At 36.4% G+C, this 20,884-nt stretch overlaps 1 pseudogene; it reads right to left on the reverse strand.

Annotated features, from left to right (window-relative positions):
* Window positions 1–10,696: 10,696 nt before the first annotated feature.
* On the reverse strand, window positions 10,697–11,121 carry LOC115284246 (annotated as a pseudogene).
* Window positions 11,122–20,884: the final 9,763 nt, after the last annotated feature.

Here is a 20,884-nt window from a genome sequence, read left to right on the forward strand (position 1 = left end):
TTTGTGCTTTCTACTTTTCTTATTCTTTCTTATAGTCTTTCCTTTTCACTCCAAGAGTCCCCTTTAACACTTATTGTAGGGTTGTTTTAGTGGTGATGAATTCCTTTAACTTTTGTTTGTCTGGGAAACTCTTTATCTCTTCTCCTATTCTGAATGATAGCTTTGCTGTGTAGAGTATTCTTGGCTGCAGGATTTTTTCTTTGTACTTTGAATATATTATGCCACTCCCTTCCTGCTTGCAAAGTTTCTGTTGAAACATCAGCTGATAGTCTTACGGGGTTTCCCTTATACGTAACTCTTTTCCTTTGCTGCCCTTAAAATTCTCTCTTTGTCATCATGTGTTTGTTTTTTTTTGTTTTGTTTTGTTTTGTTTGCCATTTTAATTACCAGGTGTCTTGCTGTGAACCTCCTTGGGTTGATTTTGTTGAAAACTCTCTGGGTCTCCTGGATATGGATTCTTTTTCCTTCCCCAGATTTAGGAAGTTTTCAGCTATTATTTCTTCAAATAAATTTTCTGCTCCCTTTCTCTCTTCTCCTTCTTGGATCCCAATAATGTAGATATTATTATGCTTGAGATATATTGCTGAGTTACCTAAACTTCCTTTCATATTTTATTATTTTCCTCTCTCTCTTGTTCAGCTTGATTGCTTTTCTTTGCTCTGTCCTCCAGATAACTGATGAGTTCTACTGTTTCCTCTAGTCTACTATTTATTCCATATAGTGTATTTTTAATTTCAGTTATTGAGTTCTTCATCTCTGATTGGTTCTTTTTTATCTTTTATATCTCTTTATTGAGGGTCTTACTGAGGTCTCCCACTCTTCTCTCAAGTGTAGTGAGTATCTTTATGACCATTAATTTAAATTCTCTATCAGGCATATTACTTACTTGCATTTCATTTAGCTGTCTTGCTGTTTATTTGTCCTGTTTTTTTCATTTGAGACATATTCCTTTGTCCCCTCACTTTGTCTAACTCCCTGTGTCAATTTCTGTGTATTAGGAAAGTAAGCTACATCTCTTGCTATGGAAAGTAAGCTACATCTCTTGCTATTGAAAGCAGTGTCCCTTTGAAGAAGAGGTCCTATAGTGCTCTGTGGTGCAATGTTCCCTGCTCATCATAAGCCAATGTTTCAGGAATGTCTCCTATGTGTGTTGCATACACTGTATTCTTTTGGCTGAGTCACATTTCCCTTCAGTCCTTTAGTCTGCAACATCTCTCTTTGCCTGTCGTGGGGTGTTGTTAGTGGGCCCATCTGGGCCTACCACGGGCTTGAGTGAGTCAGACCAGGTGTGTGCCAGAGATGACATAGCACCAAACTGCAGGCCACTTTCCTTGCATTGTCTCCTGAGAAGCTTTCATTGATGGCTAGGCCTCAAGTCAGATCTAATGTCTGCCCCCAGCCCACTGGTGCCATAGTTGGACTGGTGTATGTGTGATTCTCTTCCCCTCTCCATGGAGCAGTAGTCATTTTGGCTTGGTCCTGGCCCGAGTCAGGGCTGCTTGCACACTGCCAGGTTTGTGGTACTTATTTGGATGGGCTCCAGCCAAGGGTATATTAGAGGAGGCAGTTCATAGAAGAACATGGGAGCAGGGCATCCAGTGATAGCAAGGACTATGCTGGTTTGCTGAGGGAGGAGACATGTAACTGGCTGGGAAAACTCCTGCTCAGGCTTGGATAGAGGGAGCATTTCAGCAGGAGAATGGTGGGGACAAGTTGTCTTGCTAGCCAGCTAGGAGGAGAGTATTAGCAATCAATGTATCTTGGCTGCAGTGTTGGGTTGGTAGATAGAATTCACCAGCTTTGTTCTTGGAGAAGTCTCCCCAAAATCTCTGCTCTTCCAGCACATGCTCTGAGACTAGTAAGCAAATCTCCCCCCTACATATTCCAGGCAGTTTTCAAACTGTTGCTTCTATACTGTATTTCCATGAGCTGCTTGTTATGCTGTCTCTTTAAAGGCAGACTCAGCTACCTATTACCCTCCCACCTCTCCCAGAGCAGAGCCAGTTGATTTTTAAACTCCAGGTTTTAAGCACTACTGATTTTATGAACTCATGAAATTATGCCTCTTTGGTTTTCTTGCAGGTTACTCATGCCTGGAGTGCTTGGTATGCGGGTCTGATCCTCTTCCCTGTCTGCATGAGTGGTATCCTTCCCTCCCACATAGAGTCCCATTGGTCCATTTAGGTCCTGACCATGTCTCTGCCCTTCCTACCAGTTTCCATGTGGTCTATACTCTCCAGTCAGCTGTAGAGAGTCTGTTCTGCCAGTCTTCAGGTCATTTTCCAGGTTATTTACACTGATGTGGCTGTTATATAGTTATATCTGTGGGACAAGTTGAGCGTAGGATCCTCTTACTTTGCCATCTTCCCTGGTAGTCTTAAGTTTTATTCTTTTTTAAAAAATAGTTTATTTATTTTGTGTAACTGTGTGAAAGAAAGAGCATGAGCACAGGAGGGGCAGAGAGAAAGGGAGACAGAGAATATCCCAAGCAGTCTCTGAGCTGTCAGTGCAGAGCCTGAAGCAGGGCTTGATCTCATGAATCATCAGACATTTAACTGAGCCACCCAGGCATCCCTTAAGTTTTCTTTTAATAAAAGCCAAGGATATTTTATATTCTTATTTCTGGTGTCCTCATACTGAATGAAGGATACTCTTAGCCACATCATGAAAAATCCATAATTTTCAATTAAGATTGAACACAAAACCTGTCTAGAAATTTTAGGTCTTCAAAGAGTTAGGAAAAACTGACATGCAATATTTACTGCTGTTTTGCAACTACAAAGTTGATGAGAAAGTAAAATATTACTTGATATTTTGGCTGTGTTATTTGAGACTCATACTTTTCACAAAATGGCCATCTGGAGTGAAGAATAAATTTTATAAGGTGCCTTAACCACCTCAAGATGTGTATTAATAAAAATGGAGCATTTACGTTGTTTTAAAATTTTTCCATGTACATCACTGCATTGACATAGTAAAAATGCTAATCTCTGAATGCAATCTCCACAATATCTCATGAGAGTACTATTAAAGACCTTAAGGAATTCAATGGCCCTTTGGGAAACTTAATTTTTTAAGGGACAGGTTAGAAAATTATTATTTCTGACCAAGTGTACATTTCCATTTTTAAAAGAAATATTTCAGTGAAACTTAGAATCTAAGATAAATAGGGTAAAACTATTAAAAAATACATTTTATATCATGGTGATTCATGCTAAGAACAAAAATTTTTAAAAAATCTGCCCAAGAAAGATCAAGGGAGGTAAAGACTAGTACAAACATATAGACTTGCTTAGGGGCAACTAGAAATACTTCTATGTGATTTCTTTTTGAAGGAAAAATAAATAGGCTACTCTTATGGTTTTGCATATTCTATATAAATTCTTATCCATCAGTGTCAGTCTACTGTTTTTACCTTCCTTCTAAAAAAGCTATCATTAAAACTCACAAGTATTGACCAAGTTATAAAAGGGCTACAAAAAGACAATTTATCATTTTCAAATTATAAGGAAAAAAAGAGAAAATTATCCTATAAAAAGGTGCCTATTTGGCTAGAAAAAAATCCTCCTGAAAAGGAAACCAGCAAAATTACATTTCATGACTTTATATAAATTTTTGACAAGAAAAATTTATTTTTATACAAATATATCATTAACACTAATATAAGAAACTACATTTACCATAAAAAAGTGAAAATGTTGTTATACTATATTAAGGCTCTTAGTTATTAAAAAAATTGACCTACAAGGGATAATGCAAGGAAATAAGTCATACAGAGAAAGACAAATACCACATGATTTCACTCATATATGGAACTTAAGAAACAAAATTAACAAAGAGAAAAAGAGACAAACAAACAAAAGCAGACTCTTAAATACAGAGAACAAACTGGTGGTTGCCAGAGGGGATTTGGGTAGGGAAGTGATGATGCAGAATAAAGGGATTAATAGTAAACTTATTGTGATAAGCACTGAGTAATGTAGAGAAGTGTTACATTATTGTGCACTTGAAACTAATACAGTAGTGTATATTAATTATACATTAATTTTTAGAAAATTGAAAAATCAGAGTTTATTATGTTAAAATGTGTATGTTTTAGAAATCAAATGATTAACACATTTTAAAGTCTTTCTGACATGCTAAGCATAACATAGCCAAAACAGCTATTTTGGAAAAAGTTACCTAGCCTATTTCCCTTGTACAAATGTTCTCACTTGCCTAATGTCTTCTGTTACAATATTATTTAAAACTAAATTAAATGTAATAAGTAAATTTATTTTCATTAAGATTATCGATAAATTTGTTGAAAGCTGTAAACTTTCTAAAATGTTTGTTTAAAAGTTTGTAAAATGTTTTACAACCCTACAGACGATTGATCCCCAAAACCACATTTTGAGTCTCAGTTGTGTTCTAATTTTCCTTTTAGAAAACTGACAGTTGATGGAGAGAAAATAATTAATTGGCAGTGGGAGAATGAAAATGGGCATGTTTATAATCTCATTTAATCTTAGTTAAAGGCATTTACCATTTCATTACCTTCTCTCAGTTCCTATCTTTTTCTCTGGCTCCCTCCCCCCTCCCACAAAGGTAACATGACTTTCTTAAAGAATACTTAGGCTTTAGAACCACTCAAACCTCAGTTCAAATCCCATCAAATCCATTTCCTTTCAGGGTGCCAGTTTGCTAATCTGTAAGGGTGTAATAATAATACCCGTTTTATAAAGTTATCCTAAAGATTTACTTAACTGAAATAAGGCATATAAATAATATAGCATAGTGTTCATCATGTTTTACAAAGGCATGTTTAAAGGCAAACCGCCTACAGTAGATGCCAGTGATAGCAGGTGTAAGATCAGCTAAAACCCAAGGAAGGCCTGCATCATTAGACCAGATTATTGTGGTGTGTATCTTCCATTTTCTTCTCCAATCCCCCTACCCACTTCTCCACTCAGCTCTGTCTCCAAGGGAAAAGGAACTAGAGCAAAGCCCTGGAGAACAGCTAGAGACCTCCTGGTCGTGGGGTCTTTCTAACATCTGCTATCGTCTTCTCTCATTAGGTGGAACTCATGCTATGTATGACATCAGCACTGAGGAAACAAATTCTAGACTGAGATTCAAGGGACAGCTCCTTAAACCCCACAGAACTGGGCTATCAAGGGAGCTGCTATAGGGTCAGGAAGCTACAGCTGTCAGTTCCAAACTCCTATAGCACACATCACGATCTACAGCAACAGGAATGCCTTACGTGCTTTCTCTCTTCCCACTTAACTCAGTTCGCAATGCCAGTTTCACAGAAGAGCATATTATTGGTGGAACACAAACACCATTCAGAATTCCAGCTGAAAGTGAATTTTTCAGTCCTTGAAGTACAGAAAGCCACTCTAGAAAAATGTTGAAACAGAAGATTAAGCCACTCCTGAGCATCTGCTAATGTATGCTATCAAGCTCCAACAGTTGGTGATGGCCTCTCTTTGGTGTCTGAAAAGACTGGGAGAAGTACAACTGCAGATTGAAGCATATGATTAATGGAAGACACCATAAAATGAAGAAAAGGAGTTGACTGTGAAGCTCAAAAGAAGTCATATGAATATCATCTTAAAGATATCAAGTGTACGGATTTTCATGAATGCAATTTCTGTAAAGAGTGCAGTCTGCCTATATTTCTGATGTGGAAAGGATCCTATAGTAAAATACCTTAGCACACCCACTAGCAGGAAGACAATTTCAAGACCTGGATATGGACTATGGGTAGAATATTCCTTATGCACTCAGGCAGACCTGGACACCACAAGAGACAGAAAGATTACTTTGCATGAAGGTATCTCCCTCAGTGATGCTGTGACTAGAACAGCTCTTCCTCTGCTGCTAATACTTTGGAAAATAAAATAAATACAATATTTTTAAAGTTTTATACTTTTTTCTCAGCTTACACTAATAAGCAAGGAATTACTGGAGCTATCCATGAAAAACACTGGCAATTAGTAAAGTAAGATAATAATTATATAAAAGAATGCTCATTATTCCAACAAAGGTCAGCTAGGACTACAATATGATTATGAAATGAAATGAAACAATGACATATATGTACACTATTGGGAAAAAAATTTTTAAGGGAAAACAGTAGCATAGCCTAGAATGAAACTTCCCAAAGTGGTTTCTGGGATTGCAGTAGTGTTTTTTGATGTGGTAATTTTTCAATGGTCACAAAGTCCTCCCATTGCAGAATGCTTGCCCCTTTGCAATGTGACTTTGCCATTCTTTTCACCCAGAGTTTCAATCTGTTTCTCCACCCCCATGAATCTGGGCTGGACTTGGGACTTGCTTTCACCACTCCAATGTAACTGGTGATAATCTCTGAGTTCCAAAACCTAGGCCTCAAGAGGTCATATAGCTTGTACCTTGTCCATGTCAGACACTGCCCTGAGTTCTACCACATAAGGAAACCACAGTTTAGCCTACTAGAGGATGAGAGTCCACATGGAGGGTAAGAGGCCAGTACCAACCATCAGGCATATGTCTGAAGCCATCTCAGACCTTCCTGTCCAGCCAGTCTTCCAGCAGAGTACCACGTCAGAAGTGAGTCCAAGTAAGACCAGCCGAACAACCAATTAACACATGGAGTCATGAAAAACAACAGATCAATGTTGTTTTAAGCCAAAAGAAAAAAGATTTCCATTACTTTCCCTCTTGCTGATAGTTTTATGATAAGACCCAGGCTCATTAATTTGGTTTCTGAGGTCCACCATGACATGGTACTTTATAATATGGGCCATATGAAAATTTCCACTAAGAGCCTAGATTCTATATCTGATCATTGGAAATGCTTGCCTATTTTCCTCAAGGAATAGCTGGAAAACATGGGAAGTTGTTTGGGCTGCTGTCACCATTTTGTATAATTACAAGACTCAACAAAACAGCTGCCAGTGTGCAAAACAGCTGCCAAAGTGCAGAGTCTGAAAAAGGGAGCCTATCACACACAGGCTGTTTTCTGGAGAATTCACAGAGAGCTGTCCTGTGGTATGCAGGGCAGTTTGCAGTTATATGCCAACAGCTGCTGTTGCTAGAATCCATGCCTGCAATCTCTCTCTCTCTCTCTCTCTCTCTTTCTCTCTCTCTCTCTCTCTCTCTCTCTCTCTCTCTCTCTCTCTCTCTCTCTCACACACACACACACACACACACACACACAGGCACACAGAGGGAGGGGGAAGGGAGAGAGAAAAAGAAAGAGAGAGAGAGAGGACTTTTTATGCTTCCACAGAGAGAGGCTTTTTATTGAAATAATTTTTGTTTAAAGATTGTTTTAGAAAATGTCCCCAAACTAACTTCTTAAGAAAGATAACAAAGTAAAGATTGTACAAATGCCACCCTTCACACCCATAAAAACTTATTAGCATCCATTTGGATAATCATATTTCTTTTCTGAGATTTCCTTTTCTTATAATATAAAAGTAAGTCCCACCTGAAAAGGAAAAGGATAAATGCCCCAGAGAATAGCTGAAGACCTCATGGATTGTTGGGTGATACTGCTTTCTTCTGCCACCGGTTTCCTTCTTCTCACACAATTAAACCCAAATCCAGATGTATGCTTGCTTTATGCCAGTTCTTGCCAATTTGGAGCTATGAGGGGATAGTTTATTGAATGCTGATTAGGAATAAATATGAGTAATTAAGATCCATCACAAAACTTGAGGATTATCAAAAGACTGATTCACATGAAAAATTCTGAAAAATGAAATGTTCTTCTTTTTTGGAGATTATCTTTGCTTATCTCCCCAGCTCTATCTCTAGCCACTCCTTCCCAAATCACTGAACATCTAGTCCACCAGCTACAATGTACTTCATTGTTTCTTATATGGTCTTAAGAGAATCATCATGAATTGGACCAGGGCAGCTTGTAGTTGTAGACAAAACCCCAACCCTAGTTTAAATCCATCTTGCCACCTTTTCATGACCCCACCTCACTTACTAAATATGAATGGAAAAAGGTATGGAGATGGGCTCTTTTCAGATTTATGACTATGAGCCACACCTGGATCTTCAGTGCTGCCTGACAATGCGGTTATACTTTCCCATGATGAAATCATTCTCCCATTATCTAAGATGACTATGTCACATGGTTGCCTCCTGCTTCAAAACTCCAACACCTTTTCCCAATCCTCACTTTAGCTGATGAGTACACTTCTTGTTTCACTGAAAAATCAATTTTAAAAAGTTGTAATTTCCATTTCCTTCACCATTACATCTTCCAATCTCATTCCATCTGCACCCATGCACTTTGCCTTCTCTCCAATTACAATGGATAAACTGCCTGGCTCCTATATTTATGTATTATCACCCATACCCTTCACACTACCTCAAGAACAATGCCTCTATAACGGTCCCTCTTTTCTCATGCAGCATCTATTTTGCTATTATTTTCACCACCATGCAAGCATGTTATAATAGCTCCAATCACTAAAATACTCCCTTGTTCCAACATTGTTTCAACATTTCATTACTCCACTTTAATAGCCAGTCTTTGAAAATGTTGCCTATACAACCTTCACTTCTTTCCTTCCAACTGTTCCTTGAATCCACTACAACATGATTTTTGTCAACAACACTCCACTGAAATCTGTCTCTTTAAGTCACCTCCACATTTAAATCCAATCCTCATTTTTCATATTCCTCGAACTCATCATTTTTTTGTCAAAGTTGATCATTCTCTCCCTCATGAAACACTTTCTTTACTTGGCTTCCAGGAACTGCTTTAGGTTCCCTTGATGGTTGTCTCTTCTGAGTCTGCTTTACTATTTTCTTGTTCCATATGTCTATGTATCATAATGTCAACAAGTCAGTCCTCATACACCTTCTCCTGTCTATCTACACTCTCTAAATTATTTCATTTTGCTCAAAATACAATTTAATGTCTCCAGCTCCAACCTCCCTTGAATTCCAGCCTCCTATCTCTTAATCACTCTTGGATTTATATTAAAGACCTCAAAATTAACATGTCAAACATCAACCCTAGACTCACCTCCTTCTTGCTCCTTCTCCAGTGTTTCCCATCTCAGCAAATGTTTCCCTCTCAAGAAATGAGACTTCTATAGACTAAATGTTTGCATCCACTCCCCATATTTGTGTGTTGAAATATTAACCCCCAATATGGTGGTATGAGAAGGTGGGGCCTCTGAGACATCAAGTGATGAGAGTGGAATCTTCATGAATGAAATTGGTACTCTTATAAAAGAGACCCGAGAAATAACCTTCACCCCTTCTGTCATGTGAGGATATAGCAAGAAGACAGCTGCCTAAGAAATAGGAAATGGGCCCTTACCATTTTTGGAATCTGAACAACAGACACTGAATCTGCCAATGCCTTGATCTCAAACTTTTCAGCTTCTAGAACAATGAAGAATAACTTTTTGTTATTTCTAGGCTACCAGTGTAGGGTATTCTGTTATAGCAGCCCAAATAGATGAAGTCAGGCACCATTATTCATACATTTGCTCAAGTCATGAAAGCTGTAGTCATCTTTTACTTTCTCTCTTACAAACTACATTTCATCTATTAGCCAATCCTGTACATTCTACCCTCACTCATCCCATCACTTCTATCAGTCCTCCAGGTCCCAGCCACCATGATCTCTAATATTTTTGGATTACTACAGTAGCTTCTGACCTTGTTTTCTCCGTTTCTCTCTTATCTCTCTATAGTTCATTCTCCTAGAGTGTTTAGAATGACCCTCAAAAATATGTCAGTGTATGTCATTCCTATGTTCAAAACTTTCCAGTGGTTTCCTGTGACATTTAGAATAAAATCTAGTCTTTATGTGGTCTACAGAACCCTTCAGTTTGTAGCCTCTGGCTATTTCTCTGGCCTCATTTCCTACCACTAGCTCTCGTTTTCACCAAGCTCAAACCACCCACTGGCCACCTGTTCTTCCTCTAGCACAGCAAACATGTTCCTACCTCAGGACCTTTGCACTTGACATTCTTTCCTCTCTCAGGAACTGTGTTCCTTAATATCTTCACATGACTCACTCTCTCACTTCATTTATGTTTCTGCTCAAATATGTCCTCTACACTGAGGTCTTTCCTGATCACTCTACCTCAAATGGCATCACTCATACTTCTATTCTAATGCACAGATTAATTTCCTTTTCATAACACCAGTAGCATCAAAATACATATCCACTAATCAACTTTATTCAGCTTACTGCTACATAGTCAGTGAACAGTGATTTAACTTAGTAAGGCCTCAGTAAATATTGTTGAATTAATTAATCAATAACTTCCTCAACAACCTTGAGAAAGTGGTCTGTCTGTACTTGTCTTAATAGGGTTTCAGTGTGTGGAGGATAGGTGAATGAGAATGTCTATTTTCTTTAAATAGTAGATTAAAGTCATAATGGGAAAGTCTAGGCACCAGCAAGGCTCAATTTACAAGGATCTTTATAAACTAATTAATATATGTATACAACAAAATCTAGAATGCCTGGGCATTCTCACTTTGAGGAGTTTTTCTGATACCTACTTGATACAGCTATCTGAATGTGCTTTGTGGATATGCCATTTCAAACTTAGGTCAGAGGACATTACGTATTCCAAATAGTTTCTCATTTGGATTTTAAAATAGCATTTCTTTTTTTAATTTTTTTATGGTGAAAAAATATATATTTAGATTTAGCCAGCTGGACGCGTTTAGATGATCCCAACTAGTCAGGAGCCAGTCAAACATATGCTTTCTTTTCTCCTTCAGGCCTGATCAGTGTTGACCTTGGCCAGTCAATGTCATAGAGCTTCTTCACAGCCTGTTTGAGCTGGTGCTTGTTGGCCTTGACATCCACAATGAACAAAGAGTGTCGTTGTCTTCTATTTTCTTCATGGCTGACTCGGTTGTCAGCGGGAACTTAATGGTGGCATAGTGCTCAAGCTTGTTTCTCCTGGGGAAGCTCTTTCGAGGATATTGGGGCCGCCTTTGGAGACGCAGTGTATTGGGCCATCGGAATGTAGGTGACGTGCAGATTTTTTTTTTATGACTATGGACGCCTTTCAGTACTGCTTTCTTGGCCTTCAAAGCCTTTGCTTTGGCTTCAGCTTTGGGAGGGGCAGGGGCTTCCTTCTTCACCTTCGGTGCCATATTCGTGAAAGGGCAGCATTTCTTTTTTTAAATGAAGGAAAGTTTTACCTCATACTTGATAATGCAGAAGTTCTCACCAATAAGCCAGAAGCCTTTTAAATAAAAATCTGTCATGTTGATTAAGTTAACAGGAGTGTTTAAAGATGTTTTCATCCTTCTGAGTAGAGCCACTAGGAGTTCCTCTTCAATGTGCTGTTTGCTTTGCACCTCAGGAATTTTTCTCCCCACCAGGCTACTCGAGGGGTTTTCAACTAAACTCCATTATTGGTGTTTCTTCCTCAATTCACAGGGGTGGAAAGTTAGACTAATAGATGGGAATTTTTCAATCTTATAATTCCATCAAGAAATTTTTCTCACATTGACTGCTGGAAATGATAGCAAATGACATTATTAAAGTGGAAGCATATGCAGACTAGTGGAGTAATTCAGAAAGTTTTTACTGACACATGTGATTGTGATTATATATTTCAATCATAGGTCAAATATACTTTGAGTAAAACTGCTCCTAGTTCATAAGATTGAATTATATATGTTAGAATTTCATGGTGTTTCTCAAAGAGCACTAAGAGTCTCAGATGCTTCACCTTCTGAAACAGATTGACAATTTTCCCTTACAGATAAATAAACTAACTTTACTGAGAGCATGTTTTATTTTCTAATTTAAATTTAAAATTTTTAAATTGCTTATGACAATCACATTTTATAGATATGGAAACCAAGGGTCTAGAAGCATAGATTATCTGTTTCAAGTCAGACAGGTGTAAAGGATAGAGAATCCATTATGCAAACACATATAGATAAGAATCTATACCAACTTAGCAGCTGCTTTGAGATACTGGCTTATAGATACCAGTAAAGCGCCAAAGTAGTATTCTCAGCACTCTTTCTAAACTTAATATTTCAAAAATACAGAAAAGAAAATAATTTAACAAATACTTGTGTATCAACTACCTAGTTTATGAAATAAAATATTATAAAAGAATGGAACTTCTACATATCCCTTTTCCCACTCCCCTCCCTCAAAAATTTAGGTTTGTTATTCCCATAGATGCCTTTTGATTGGGATTGTATTGAATTCTTTGATTCATTTGGGGACAATTGGCATATTTATTATCATTGAGTCTCCTCCATAAACATGGTATTTCTCTTTCTTTACTTTTATAATAACAGTTTCTAGTTTTTTTTCCATTACTGCTGTATATATCTTTCGTTAGATCTATTAGTGGATATCTCTTTAAATTGCTGCTGAAAATGGCATCTCTTAAAAATTACATTTTCTAACTTTTCTTAACCAATGAAATACAATAGATTTTCACATATTTAACTTTTTCTCAATTTTTAACTTAAATTCCAGTTAGTTAACAAACCATATAATATTAGTTTCAAGTGTAGAATCTAGTGACTTAACACTTAACATACAAATCCTGGTGCTCCTTAATGCCCATCATGTATTTAACCCATCCCTTCCTTCTGGTAACAGTTTGAGCTCTATAGTTAAGAGTCTGTTTTTTGGTTTTCCTCTCTTTTCCCCGCATGCTTGTATGTTTTGATTCTTAAATTACACATATGAGTTTCACATATTAATCTTATCTTTTATAAATTTGCTGAATTTTCTAATCAATTCTAATAATTTTCTATAGTTTTTCTTGGATCTTCTCTATAGACAATTGCATATTCTATAAATAGCATTAGCTGTCACCCTTGTTTTCCTATCCTAATATATTTTATTCTATTTTTTTAAATTCTTGTCTCCCATACTGGACAGAATTTCCAATGAATGTTGAAATGAAGTAAAACCAATGGTATCCTTGCCTTGGTCCTTATTTTAAAAATAAGGCTGCTAGCATTAAGTATGATGTTTACTATGAAAGTTTTTTTGTAAATACTTTTTTTTTTAGCGAGATTGTCAGCACAAAGGGGAAGCAACAGAGGGAGGAGAGAATCTTAAGCATACTCCACACCCAGCACAGAGCCTGACACAGGGCTTAATCTCACAACTGTGAGATCATGACCTGAGCTGAAATAAGAGTTGGATACTTAACCAATGGAGCCACCTAGGAACCCCTAGATACTCTTAATCAGGTTAAAGAATTCTTTTGTATTGTTAGTTTGTAAGAGATTTCTAAGCCATAAACATATGCTGAATTCTGTCAAATAATTCTTCTGTTTCTATTGAGATAAAGTACATTTTTGTCCTTTATTTGTTTATTGTATTGAATTACATGAATGAATTTTCCTAACAGTAAGCCAACCTTGTGAAACAGGATTTTAAAATGAAACTATTTCATTCTCAATATTGGCTGAGGCTCAAAGATAATAAACAACACATTCCAATAGGAAGTGTGAGACCATCATGCTGGTTTTCTAAAGGAGGTAATTTCAAACTGGTTTTGTGACCTTAGTTGACCACCAATCGCCACAACTGAAAGAAGCTGGAAAAGACAAGAAAAGGTTTGTAAATTAGGAGAGCAATTGGAAGAAAGCTGTAGGCATTCTGTGTATCTAAAGCTCTCTCCATGAAAAGTCTTGGGAGCAGGGCTCACATTTACCTTAGGCCTAGGGAATAGAGCTTCATTGGAAGCACTTTAAGATTTGATATGTGCCACCCAGATCCCAGGAGACACAGTAAATTGCTTGTCAACTTTGCCTTAGAAATATGAGGGACAGGAAGGTCTCACAAAAGGCCATAACAATAATCCATAGGAAAACAATTTTTTAATGTTCATTTATTTATTTTGAGAGAGAGAGAGAGAGAGAGAGAGAGAGAGAGAGAGAGAGAGAGTGAGTGAGTAGGGGGAGGGAGAGAGAGAGAATCCCAAGCAGGCTCCATGCTGTCAGTGCAAGCCCAGCATAGGGCTCGAATCCCATGAACCATGAGATCATGACCAGAACCAAAATCAAGAGTCAGATGCTTAACCAACTGAGTCACTCAAGCATCCCAAAAAACAAATTATTTTTAAATACAAGCTAGATTCAGACAATGTCTTTATTATTCTTTCTCTTCTCACCTATCCACTCCTCTAGTGCAGTTCTGGAGGGATCACAAACCCTCATAAGCAAAATGGAGGAAAAGGATTAGAAGTACTCTATGGAGAAAGTGAGAAGATACTAGCACATCTCTGTCCTTATTTCTGCTTCCCAGCCTACAGTAGGCCTAAGATGAAATGGAGGAAGATATAACTTTAAAGAAATATTAAACCTTTATTACTGATATTTTAATTAAACCAAGACTCTTTTGTGACAAAAGATAATCAAAATGCTCAAGCATCATGGAACTTCCTTAGCTTTGATCACAGCAAAAGAAGATCTAATCCCACAGAGTGGACTTAAACTGGTAATAGGGGAATCAAAGTTGTTTTCTGATTATATCCCATGAGTTGCACTTATTCAATATACTAGTTACACTTTCTTTTAACTCCAGTATAATTAGTATACTGTGTTATATTAGTTTCAGGTGTACAATATTGTGGTTCAATAATTCTATACACTATTTAGTACTCATCACAAGTGTATTCTTTAATCCCCATCACCTATTTCACCCATTCCCCCACCCACCTCTCCTCTGGTAACCATCTGTTTGTTCCCTATAGATAAGAGTCTCTTTCTTGGCTTGTCTATTTTTTTCTTTGTTCATTTGTCTTGTTCCTTAAATTCCACTTATGACTGAAACCATACATATAGTATTTATCTTTCACTAAACTAGTTACAGTTTTGTGCTCGAGTTAATACTAACCTGGTTGTATTGCATATTTTAAGACATTAAAATGCAAACATACTAAATGAAATATTATCAGTAATATTTTTGTAATTATTGGAATACTACTGATAATCTTTTATTTAGAATCTTTTGTTTATGTTAACTGGTGAGATTAGCCAGAAAGTTTCCTTTCTTAAAATGCCCATGTCTATTTTTATTGTATTAGGCTCACTAAAACAATTGAGTGTTTCCTCATTTTCTAATGACTGGAGAATCTACAAATTAAAATTCTATGTTCCTTGAGTATTTGGTAGAATTCATCCATAAAATCAGTTAAAACTAGTGTTTTATGCTTGTGTAGAAGTGAATCTTTGGCAATTGACTCAGATTCTTTAGTGATTATGTTTATTCAAGTTTTCTGTTTAGTCAGTTTAAATGTTATATTTTTTTAGGGAATTACTTGTTTTATCTAAATTTTCAAGTTTATGATCATACAAGTTGATTATAGAATCTCTTATCTTTTTAATTTCTGATGTATTTAATTTCCAATGTTTTGTCTCATTCTTATCCCTAATATTGTTTAATTGTACTTAATCTTTTTTTTTTCATTTTTGGTATCTTATTCAAATAAAGTTATAATAAATGATATAGAAAGATTCCATATACTCTTCGCCCAGTGTCCCCAAATGGCAACATCTTGCATAACTATGGTACCATATTACAAGCAGTATATTGATACTAATAGAATCTGTTTTATTTAGATTTTATTAGTTTTTTATGCACTCATTGGTGAATATATCTATATATATAGGGAGATATATTTGTTATCTATTCAGCTCAGTGCAACTTTATCACATGTGTAGATTGATGAATCCACCACCATAGCCAAGATACAGAATAGTTTGATCACTACAAGGATACCTCATGTTACCTTTTTATAACTATACTCACTTCCCTCCCATACTCTGCCCCAGCCTCTAACAGATGGCAACCACTAATTTGTCCTCTATTCCTTTGTCCTTTCAAGAATGTTACATAGATGAAACTGTATGGTATGTATGTAACATTTTGAGATTGACTTTTTTCACTCTGAACTTTCTGGAAATCCATCCACTATGTTGTATGTATTAATAGTTCATTCTTTTTTTATTGTTGAGTAGTATTCTGTGGTACAGATTCACCACAGTTGGTTTAACCATTCACCTGTTGAAGGCCATCAGGGTTGTTTCCAATTTTTGCCATTTCTGAATAAAGCTATTATGAACATTTGTGTACATGGTACATGTACAGCTTTTTGTGTAAAAATAAATTTCATTTCTCTGAATAAATGCCCAAAAGAGCAGCTGCTGGGTTGTATGCTATATGTATGTTTAGTTTTTTATGAAACTGCTTTCCACATTGGCTATAACATTTTATACTTCCACCAGCAATATATGACTTATCCAGTTTCTTATAACATCTGCCACCATTAGTATTGTCACTAATTTTTTATTTTAGCCAAGTTGATATGATATAGTGATATCTCACTGTGGTTTGTTTGTTTGCTTTAAGTTTTATTTAGTTTGAAAGAGACAGAGAAAGTATGAGTGAGGAAGGGCCAGAGAAAAAGGGAGAATGTCAAGCAGGCTCTGCACTGTCAGCACCGAGCTCATGTGGGGCTCGAACTCATAAAACCGTTGAGATCATGACGAGCCAAAATCAAGAGTTGGACACTTAACCAATCTACTGAGATACCCAGGCACCCCACTGGTTTTAATTTTAATTTCCTAATGCCTAATGAAGTTGAACATCTTTCACGTTTATTTGCTATCTGTATATCTTCTTTGGTGAAATGTCTGTTCGTGTCTTTTCCTCATTTTCTAATTGGATTATTCTTTACCATTGTGTGTTAACAATTCTTTATATATTCTGGATACTAGTTCTTTTTCAGATGTGTAGTTATCAAGTACTTTATCCCACTCTTTAGCTTACCTTTTCATCCTCTTCACATGGTTTTTCACAGAGAAAAGCTTTTTATTTTGATAAGGTTCAATTTATCAATTTCTCCTTTTATGGATTATATTTTAGGTGTCCAATGTAAGAAGCTTTTGCCTAGCCTTAGACCCCAAAGATTTTCTACTGTGTATATTTCTAAAAAATACTTAGTTTTACAATTTGCATTTAAGTCTGTGATCCATTTAGAGTTAATTTTTGTGTAAGGTGTGAAGTTTGGGTCAAAGCTCTTTTCTTTTTTCTTCCTTCCTTATTTATTTATTTATTTATTTATTTATTTATTTATTTATTTAGCCTACAGATACCTAAATGCTCCAGCACTATTGGTTTAAAAGGGTATCTTCCTTCCCTGTTTAAATTGCTTTTGGACCTTTGTCAAAAATCAGTAGGGTATATATGTGGGGGTCTATTTCTGGGATCTCTATTCTGTTCCACTGACCTAGGTGTCTATCCCTCTACCAATGCCACATTGTTGACTATTGTAGCTATATAGTAAACCTTAAATTGGATGGAGTAGTTCCTCTCACTTTATTCTTCATTTTCAAGATTGTTTTAGGGACGTCTGAGTGGTTCAGTTGATTAAGCATCTGACTCTTGATTTTGGCTCAAGTCATGATCTCACAGTTTGTGGGACTGATCCCCATGTCATGGTTTGTGCTGACAGCTTGGGATTCTCTCTCTCCCTCTCTCTCACAGTCTGGGGCCTGCTTGTGGTTTTCTCTTCCCCCCTCCCTCTGCACTTCCCTGCTCATGTTCTCTCTCTCGGTCTCAGAAATAATTTTTTAAAAAAGATTGTTTTAGCTATTCTAGGACTTCTGTCTTTCTTTATAAATTTTAAAATAAACTTACCCATTTCTACAAAAATCCTTGCTGGGATTTTGCTAAGAATTACATGTAACTGACATATCAAGGAGAATTGGTATCACTATGTGTCTCCATTTATTTAGGTCTTCTTTGATTTCTTTCATAAGCATATTGTAATTTTTCATAATACAGCTCCCTTTCATCTTCCATTACATTTATACCTAAGTATTTCATTTTCATTAAGCAATCATAAGTGGTATTCTGTTTTTTTTTAATTTTATTTAAAAAATTTAAGGGTTTATTTATTTTTGAGAGAAAGAGAGACAGAGCGCGAGGGGCAAGAAGCATAGAGAGAAAGGGAGACACATAATATGAAGTAGGCTTTAGGCTCTGAGCTGTCAGCACAAAGCCCGATTCATGAACCATGAGATCATGACCTGAGTCAAAGTCAGATGCTTAACTGACTGAGCCACCCAGGCACCCCAATGGTATTTTGTTTTTAATTTTGGTTTTTACAAGTTTGTTCTTAAGCTATGGACATGTGGTTGATTCTTGTATCCTGCAACATTGCTGAGCTCACTTATCAGTTCTAGGAGTGTTTTTATAGACTTCTTGGGATGTTCCACATAGACAGTCACGTCATCTGCAAATAGAGACAGATATATTTTTTTCTGCGTAATCTGCAAGCTTCTTTTGTTTTCTTTCCTAATTGCAGTATCCAGAGTATCCAGAATTATGGTGAATAAGGATGGTGAGAGTGGACATCTCTTCCATGTTACCAGATCTTAGGTGCCTTCACTCATGCACCATAAAGTATGAGGTTAGCGATAGATTTTTTTTAATTCTTTTTTTCAATGTGAGGTTTTCCTCTCTATTTCTAACTTGCTGAAAGGGCTTTTTTTTTTTCCAGGTATGGTTGTTGGATTTCTAGAAATGCTTTTTATGCATCTATTGATAGAATTTTTGTTCACTACCCTATTGATATTACGGATTATCTTGACTGATTTTCAGATATTTAACCAGCCTATTTTCAATACCTCATGTAAGTGGAATTGTGCAGTATTTGTCTATTTGTGACTGGCTAATTACACTTAGCACAGTGTCCTCAAGGCTCATTTATGTTGTTGCACATGACAAGATTTTTTAAAGGCCTGTATAATATTCCATTGTATGTATAAATCATATTTTCTTTATCCATTCATCCACTGATAGACATTTAGATCGTTTCCACATTATGGCTCTTTTGAATAATGTTATAATACCCATAGGAATACAAATATCTCTTCAAGATTCTGTTTTCAAATCTTTTGAATAATACCCCAAAATGAGACAGCTGGATCATATGGTATTTTCATTCCTTTTTTTTTTATGGCAGAGTCCCCATAGTATTTTCCATAGCACATGCATCATTTTTACATTCCCACCAATAGTGTACAAGCATTCCAATTTTCCCATATCCTAACTAACATTACTTATTTTCTATTTTTATTTTGTTTTGTTTTTGAAAATGGTCATCCTAATAGGTATGAGATGATTTCTCATTGTGATTTTGATTTGCATTTCCCTGAGGATTACTAATGTTGAGCAACTTTACATATAATTGTTATGTTTTCTTTGGAGAAATGTCTAATCAATATCTTTGCTCATTTTTTAAAAATAGTTATTTATTTTTGAGAAAGCATGAGCAGGGAAGGGGCAGAGAGAGACAGAAAGAGAGGATCTGAAGCACACTGTGTGCTGACAGCAGCCAGCCCAATGTGGGGCTCAAACTAACAAACCATGAAATCATGACCTGAGCTGAAGTCAGATGCTCAACCACCTGAGCCACCTAGGCACCCTTTTTGCCTATTTTTTAATCAAGTTATTTGGAGTTCTTTTCCCTTTTTTCTTTTCCTTCCATCCTTCTTTCTTTCTTTCCTTCTTTCCTTCCTTCCTTCCTACTTTCCTTCCTTCCTTCCTTCCTTCCTTCCTTCCTTCCTTCCTTCCTTCCTTCCTTCCTTCTACTGAGTTATAGGAATTCCTTATAGTTTTGGACATTAGCCCCTTATCACGTGTTTGCATTATTTTCTCACATTCTACAGGCTGCCTTTTCATTCTGTTAGTTATTTCCTTTGCTGCAAATAAATTATTTGGCTTGATGTAGCCCCACTTGTCTATTTACTCTTTTGTTGCCTATATTTTTTGTATCATATTCAAGAAATTATTGCTTAGACCAATTTGATGTCTCCTTCTAGATATTTGACAATTTTAGTTTCAGGTCTTATAATCAAGTCTTTAATCCATTTTGAGTTGTTTTTTGAGTATGGTGTAAGATAAGGGTTCAATTTTATTTTTTTCCATGTGGAGATCCATTTTCTCCAACACATTTGTTGAAGAGAGTATCCTTTTTCCATTACATAGTCTTTGCACCCTTATCAAAGATCAGTTCACCATATATGTGTGAATTTATTTCTGGGCTCTCTATTCTGGTCCATTGGTCTGTATGTGGTTTTTGTTTGATGTTTGTTTATTTTGAGAGAGAGAGAGAGAGAGAGAGAGAGAGAGAGAGAGAGAGAGAGAGATCAAGCATATGTGAGTGGAGGAGGTGAAGAGAGAGGGGAAGACAGAGGATCTGAAGCGGGCTTTGTTCTGTCAGTGGCGAGTCTGATATGGGGCTTGAACTCACAAACCATGAGATCATGAACTGAGCCAAAGTTGGACACTCAACCAACTGAACCATCTAGGTGCCCCTGTATGTCTCTCCTTAGGCCAATACCATCGTGTTTGGATAACTGTAGCTTTGTAATATGATTTGAAATCATCATGTGTGAGGCCTCCACCTTTGTTCTTCTTTCTCAAGATTGTTTTGGCTATTTGGTATTCTTTGAATTTTAGGAATCATATTCCATATGAATTTTAGGATTGTTTTCTCTATTTTTGTATAAAAGTGCCATTGGTCATTTTATATAGATTGCATTGAATCTTTATGTCATTCTGGGTGGTATGGACATTTAACAATATTAAGTGTTTCAATCCATGAACACAAGGTATCGTCCCATTTATTTGGGTTTTCTTTAATGTCTTAAAAATATTTTGTAGTATTCATTTTAAAGACTTTTCACCTGCTTGGTTAAGTTTATTGCTAGTTTCTCTCTCTTGCAATTGAAATAAGATTATTCTCTAATTTCCTTTTCAGAGAGTTCATTGACAGTGTATAGAAATGCAATTGAGTTTTGTATGTTGATTTTGTAAACTGCAGCATTAATGAAGCTTATTCTAAAAGCTTTTTGT

Source organism: Suricata suricatta, chromosome X (genome assembly GCF_006229205.1).
Source record: "Suricata suricatta isolate VVHF042 chromosome X, meerkat_22Aug2017_6uvM2_HiC, whole genome shotgun sequence".
Classification (NCBI taxonomy): Eukaryota; Metazoa; Chordata; class Mammalia; order Carnivora; family Herpestidae; genus Suricata; species Suricata suricatta.